At 53.1% G+C, this 5,366-nt stretch overlaps 3 long non-coding RNA genes across 3 annotated transcripts in view; 1 reads left to right on the plus strand and 2 right to left on the minus strand.

Annotated features, from left to right (window-relative positions):
* LOC112970713 overlaps nucleotides 1-1,265 on the minus strand; it is a 2,187-nt gene extending 922 nt beyond the window's left edge. The window contains exons 1-2 of the long non-coding RNA XR_003255131.1: nucleotides 485-1,265; nucleotides 359-380 (exon numbers count right to left, since the gene is read on the minus strand). This is a non-coding gene — a long non-coding RNA (uncharacterized LOC112970713). The remainder of the gene's footprint in view (nucleotides 1-358; nucleotides 381-484) is intronic.
* The window catches only part of LOC112970716, a 30,924-nt gene that overhangs the window by 1,691 nt on the left and 23,867 nt on the right, over nucleotides 1-5,366 (plus strand). The gene's annotated exons all lie outside the window — the stretch shown is intronic.
* Nucleotides 3,220-5,366, minus strand: part of LOC112970714 — a 39,724-nt gene continuing 37,577 nt past the window's right edge. Inside the window, exons 5-6 of the long non-coding RNA XR_003255132.1 lie at nucleotides 4,201-4,711; nucleotides 3,220-3,698 (exon numbers count right to left, since the gene is read on the minus strand). This is a non-coding gene — a long non-coding RNA (uncharacterized LOC112970714). The remainder of the gene's footprint in view (nucleotides 3,699-4,200; nucleotides 4,712-5,366) is intronic.

The following is a 5,366-nucleotide window of genomic DNA, read 5'->3' on the forward strand; positions in this document are numbered from 1 at the left end:
CCCCCGCGCACGCAGCAGCGCGGCTCCATCCGCACGGTTTCACTTCTGCGGGCGAGAGTGCCGCTGGTTCTGCGGGCTTTCGGACAGGCAGAAGAAGCAGCGCGGGCTGCCTGCTTCGGTGTTACTTTGCTAGCCGATCCGGGAGGGGGAAAGCTGATTTAAGCAGAGCAGAAGTTTTTTCCCAAGTTTTTAAGAGGCCGGTGGAAGAACCGTCCTTCATTTTCGGAAGGGACACCGATTGTTTACTACACCGGATAGTAGATGCCTTATAGGGAAAAGTTACTACACAGTGCATACTGTTTTCCTCTTAAGACAGATAAGGAAACTCTGAAGTTCCTCTCAAAAAGTGTTTGCTTACCAAACAGCCTTCAGTATTCTTTCTGTAATAAAATACAAACGTAGAGACGGTTATGTTCCAAATGTCCATATTCTCAAGGTTTATAGTTTAATYCGGTTTGCAGCGAGCTCGGACAGTTACACTGACCTTTTATTAAAAGCACAGCCGGACATCAGGGGCAGAACAAGAATGCTTTGACCTCTCGATTAAAGTAATCTATACGCGATGTTACTGCATCATCCGAGTCAGGCGAGTGACTAAGGAAATCAGCCATTCAGCTTACTTTTATATTCAAAATGACGAAAGAGTCTAGCTGAAATGACCTCAAAAACTCCGCCTTTGGGAAAGAAGAGCTTTCTGCCCCCCCCTTGCCCCCTGCTGCTCCCCCTCAATTCTCAGTTATTGTTTATCAACATGCCGTTGACACCAGCAGTCAGATAGAAACGACAAATTTCAGTTCCAGATGCCTGGATCTTCCGGTCAGGCGTTTACCGTGTTTGCACACCACTCCAAAGTGTTTTTTTATTGATTTTTTTTTGTAAACTTTTAGGATTTTGTTGGCGAAGTACAGTAACTTTCCAGATTAAAAAATGGGACAGAGAGATCGAATTCAATTTACTTTCCTTTTTTGAAAAGTCCTTTCACAACCGTGATGGGGATTTGATTTGATACTCTTTACTAATAACTTTTAGCAGCTCTGTGTTTCCTGAAATGGTTATATTTCAGTCTCCCTTCTTACGAAATCAGCGAGCTTTTTAGATAGCAATCGAAAGCAGCTCCATATGTACCTAAGCAGCGAGGAGAATAGGAAAATGTCAATTCTGACTTCGGGGACCGGGGAAGGGATGTTTTTTGGTGGGGAAATGGCACGTTTCCAAGCCCCCTTTCCCAGCGCATGCCTTATCTAACAGATGAGATCGCAGCCAGATTAGAGGGATATCCCCACTGTCTCATGATGGAGATAAACCACGCTCGCACATCCAGCCTCGGTTATGTGCTGCGCAGGTTTTGCCAGCGATCACCAAATAAAGTAAATGGGTTCGTCTGCGCGATTTTCAGAGAAATAAAAATTCCCCCGTGGTGTCACGGAAAGTTAACGGGTGACAACCACAGCTTCAGACCTCTGCTTTTTTCACAAGCTCCAAATGTCAAGGGCGGCTGAGGAGGTATTGCGGGGACGGCTTGCGCTTGGAAAAAGAGCAGGTTTATTTGAGGAGGAGAAGAGCTTGAGGGAGGGGGTGAGAGGCAGCGGGAAGGGTCCTCGCAGCGCCGGTGCCAGCAAAGCCTGAACCGGTGTCTCTCCGTTTCCAGCAAAATAGGAGGGACTCCGGGATCCCGCTGCGCTCCTCGGCGTTTCCCTCGCCTAGAGACGGGAGTTTGCCGGGAGCCCCGAGGTCTCCTCGGGAAACGCAGCCCCTGGGGGAGCCGGGCACGGCGGGACACGGGGACCTGCCTCTGCTCCGCGCTGGAAAACCCTCGGCAGGGGCTGGAGAGCCTCGGCGGGGGGCGAGGGCCGGCACTCGAGCCCCCTCCGCTCCCCCGGATCGCTGCCCTGCTTTCCGTGCAGCCGAGCCCGCAGAATGAGCTCCAAAAGCGAGGTTTTGGGAAACCTGTGGAGGAAATGGACGTGATCTGCGAGTCAAGGGGAAGCTGAAGGATCAGCAGCCTCGGTTAACACGAGTCAGTTCTGCCGAGTTTTTTTTTTTTTTTTTTGGTATGGTCTGGAAACTTTTTGTCTATCTAGAGCTTCGTAATTTCGTAATTATTATTTCAGACATCGTTGTACATATCCAGCATGTGCTACCAGGTTGTTAAAGACTGGCTGATTTTTGCTCATACAACTGAATCTCTGCATGATTTAATTAACCCCGTGCACCTCATTGCCTTTTTTCTTTTACTTTCTTTCTTTTTTTTACTGAGCAAAGTAGCTATTTGAGCAGTCTGTGGTCAGCCCGGTACTGTTCTGTATTGCAGGAATGAAAAGGTATGATACAATGTATGCAAAATGATTAGAGCCTTTCAGGGTATTAGAGAGGTTAAATGAAAATCCCGGGAAGGTAAGGGCAAAACATTGGTAGCTGTCCAGGAAGAAAATCGTTATTTTTAATTGAGTTTTTTTTTTCTCCCTAGTGCAACTGGAAAGTGTCAGTCCTAGTCTTTGTTCTGTGTAAATTAGTGGAGGCTTTAAAACGTGCCCATCACGATTGACTGGAGGGAGGATATATACAGCAAATAACGACAACTCTTAGCAAAAGGAATACAATAACTTGGGTTTTGGATAGCGGTTTCCCAACGACGACTTGTCTTTTCCTGTTGCTTTTTCTTTTGTTGTTGTTGTTATTATTATTATTTTAATTACTTCAGAGCCGTGGCCAAGAGCAGGGGTGCCGTTTGTGCAGTGCCCCGGTGGCCCCGGGGCCGCGCAGGGCGGGGKACGGGGCAGCCCGGGCCCGGCTGCGCGTGTCGCCCGCCGCCCAGGCTGCTTGTCGCCCCTCTGCGTTCCCCGGTCCAAACACTTGGCTGGTGGCAACAACCAAATCCGCGTGTGCCAGCTCGCTTTCCTGGCGGGCTCAACATCCAGCTCATCCCCTCGCTGTCAGGTTGCTGAACGTCCTGTTTTCGGACACCCCGTTACTTGGAGATGTCCCCAAGCGCGTAATTTTGTGCCCCCCCCGCTCCCCCTCTCGCCCCCCCCAGTGGCACCGGGGCTACCGGCCTCTTTAGCCTCTTGTGAAACCTGGCGTAGATCTCGGCGTAAGTTCCCCTGGCTCTTCAGGCAGGCTCAGCTCTACAGATGACTACGTTACGTTGCTGTCATGGCATAATTAAATTAAGCGATTTAAAATCYCCTCATTATAAATAGCAAGTGCAAATGCTCGGGATCTTGGGTGTCTGCTGATACTTTTATTTCTTCCGGCACATACAGAGTTATTCAACACATAAAAAGAAGCGAAGAATTACCTCCTTTTAGCAGAAAGTCAAACGGTACAATTAAGCAAAAAAGTTCAGCGGGTCAGAAAAGGCTGGACTATCACTGTAAAAAAACAACAACTGTTTTTTTAAGTATAGCCGGCTTTTGAAATTGACGTAGGTGATTTCTTCTTCTCGGTTATGTACTTGTACAGGTGAGAGAGCGAGCATTGGGCAGCGAGGCAGGAGTGCTCATCAGGGGCCCTATTCTGCTCCACGGCAAGTTAACAGGGAAACTGTAGCAGGATCGGGTGCGAAAGAGGGGTCCTGGCGGCGAAGCCTTTTCCACACTAAACTTCATCAGGCGAAGCGGAGTCGAGAGCTGCTCGCAGTGTGTGTCTGCAGATCTGCTTCCCAGGCTAGTTTTGGCTTCCGGGAAAATGAGCAGTTACTGTAAAATGTTAAAATTTCTCCAACAGAAACTTTCTGGTGTCTTGGGCATTTATATAAAGACAGAAACGATAGTGGCACCAACGCGCGAAGTAATTTCTGACTCCTTGAAAAGCAAGTATAGCTTTCAGGATCTCGTCGATAACTGCAGTCATTTTCGTCCCGCTCCGCGGAAGCCAGCGCGTTTGGGTTTGGGGAGTATTTCCCACTTTCATTTTTGATCACCGGTGCTTCGAGAGCCGGCGAGCTGCCAGTTACCTACCGCCTCTCCTGCAGTGAATCGCTGCCGCGGAGCCGCCGCCCGCCCGCCCGCCCGCCCGCCGCGGAGGGAGCCGCAGCGCCGCGAAGCGCCGCCGCGGGCGGGCTGAGCCGCGCTCCGCGCTCCGCTCCGCTCCGCGGGGCCGGCGGGGCTGAGCCGCGCCCCGGCGCTCCCGGCCGCCGCCTCGCTCGCCTTCGCCTTCGCCTTCGCCTTCGCCTTCGCCTTCGCCTTCGCCTTCGCCTACCTGCGTCCCCGCGGCTGCCGGGGAAGGAGCGGCGCTCGGGCAGGGCTCGCCTCGCCGCCGCCTCGGCCACGTGCGCCGGCGGCGCTCCTTCGCGGCAGCCCGGCGCCCAGCTGCCGTCAGCAGTTTTGCGGAGTCGCGCCTACTTTTAAGTAATTAGTGCTGCTCAGTTTTTGATTGCCTTTTTTTTCCCTTTGTTTTGCACCAGCCTCTTATCTTTTCCTCGCAGACGCTCGAACCAGTGAAACCAGTGGGCGCGCAGGCGGCTGCGGCGGCTCGGAGATTTCCCTTTTCTCCCCCTCTCCTCCAAAGGCTGCAGTTAAAATACTGGTGTTCTGCTGATTCGTCTCCAGCTGCTGCTGTTGGTCAGTATTTACCACGAAGCAGTCATTTATCTCCCGGGTTCAGCTTTTTCTGGGAGGGAAATGCAAGAAGAAACTTGTGTTCGGCCATTTCCCGCAAACTTGACACCCCGGAGCTGCAGATTTGTCCATGCTCCACTTTCCTGGGAGAGCTGAAACATAGTTGGAGTTTCCCGTTAAATGGTAACACTGCAAGCAGTACATCTGAGCTGCAAAACAACTTGTGGGTCACCTTCGGCAGAGCCCCCGCTGCCTGTCTCCTTAGCAGAGAAGGCAAATGGTTCGTGCCTCTGTGGCAGCGGCCGGAGCTGTCCTGCGGCGCGATTAACCCCTCCGGGGCGCTCGGACAGGCACGGCCAGCCGCTGCGCTCCCCGAGCCCTCGTGCTTGGGTCGGCCTGGCTGGTGCAGGGGGCAGCCTCTCCCTCGGGAAACCCGGGGGACGCGCCGGAGGCAGAGGGCTACCGCAGAGCAGCTGGGACAGGCTGGGACAGCGCTGGGACAGGCTGGGACAGCGCTGGGGCAGTCTGGGACTGTGCTGGGATAGTTTGTGACAGTCTGGGACTGTGCTGGGACAGTCTGGGACTGTGCTGGAATAGTTTGGGACAGTGCTGGGACAGTTTGGGACGGTGCTGGGACTGTGCTGGGACAGTTTGGGACAGTTTGGGACTGTGCTGGAATAGTTTGGGACAATGCTGGGACAGTCGGTGCTGGGGCTGTGCTGGGATAGTTTGGGACGGTGCTGGGGCTGTGCTGGGAAAGAGCGGCCGTGCCGTGCCGGGCCGTGCCGGGCCGGGGCGGCGGGGGGG

Source organism: Apteryx rowi, unplaced genomic scaffold, assembly GCF_003343035.1.
Source record: "Apteryx rowi isolate R43461 unplaced genomic scaffold, aptRow1 scaffold_402, whole genome shotgun sequence".
Lineage (NCBI taxonomy): Eukaryota > Metazoa > Chordata > Aves > Apterygiformes > Apterygidae > Apteryx > Apteryx rowi.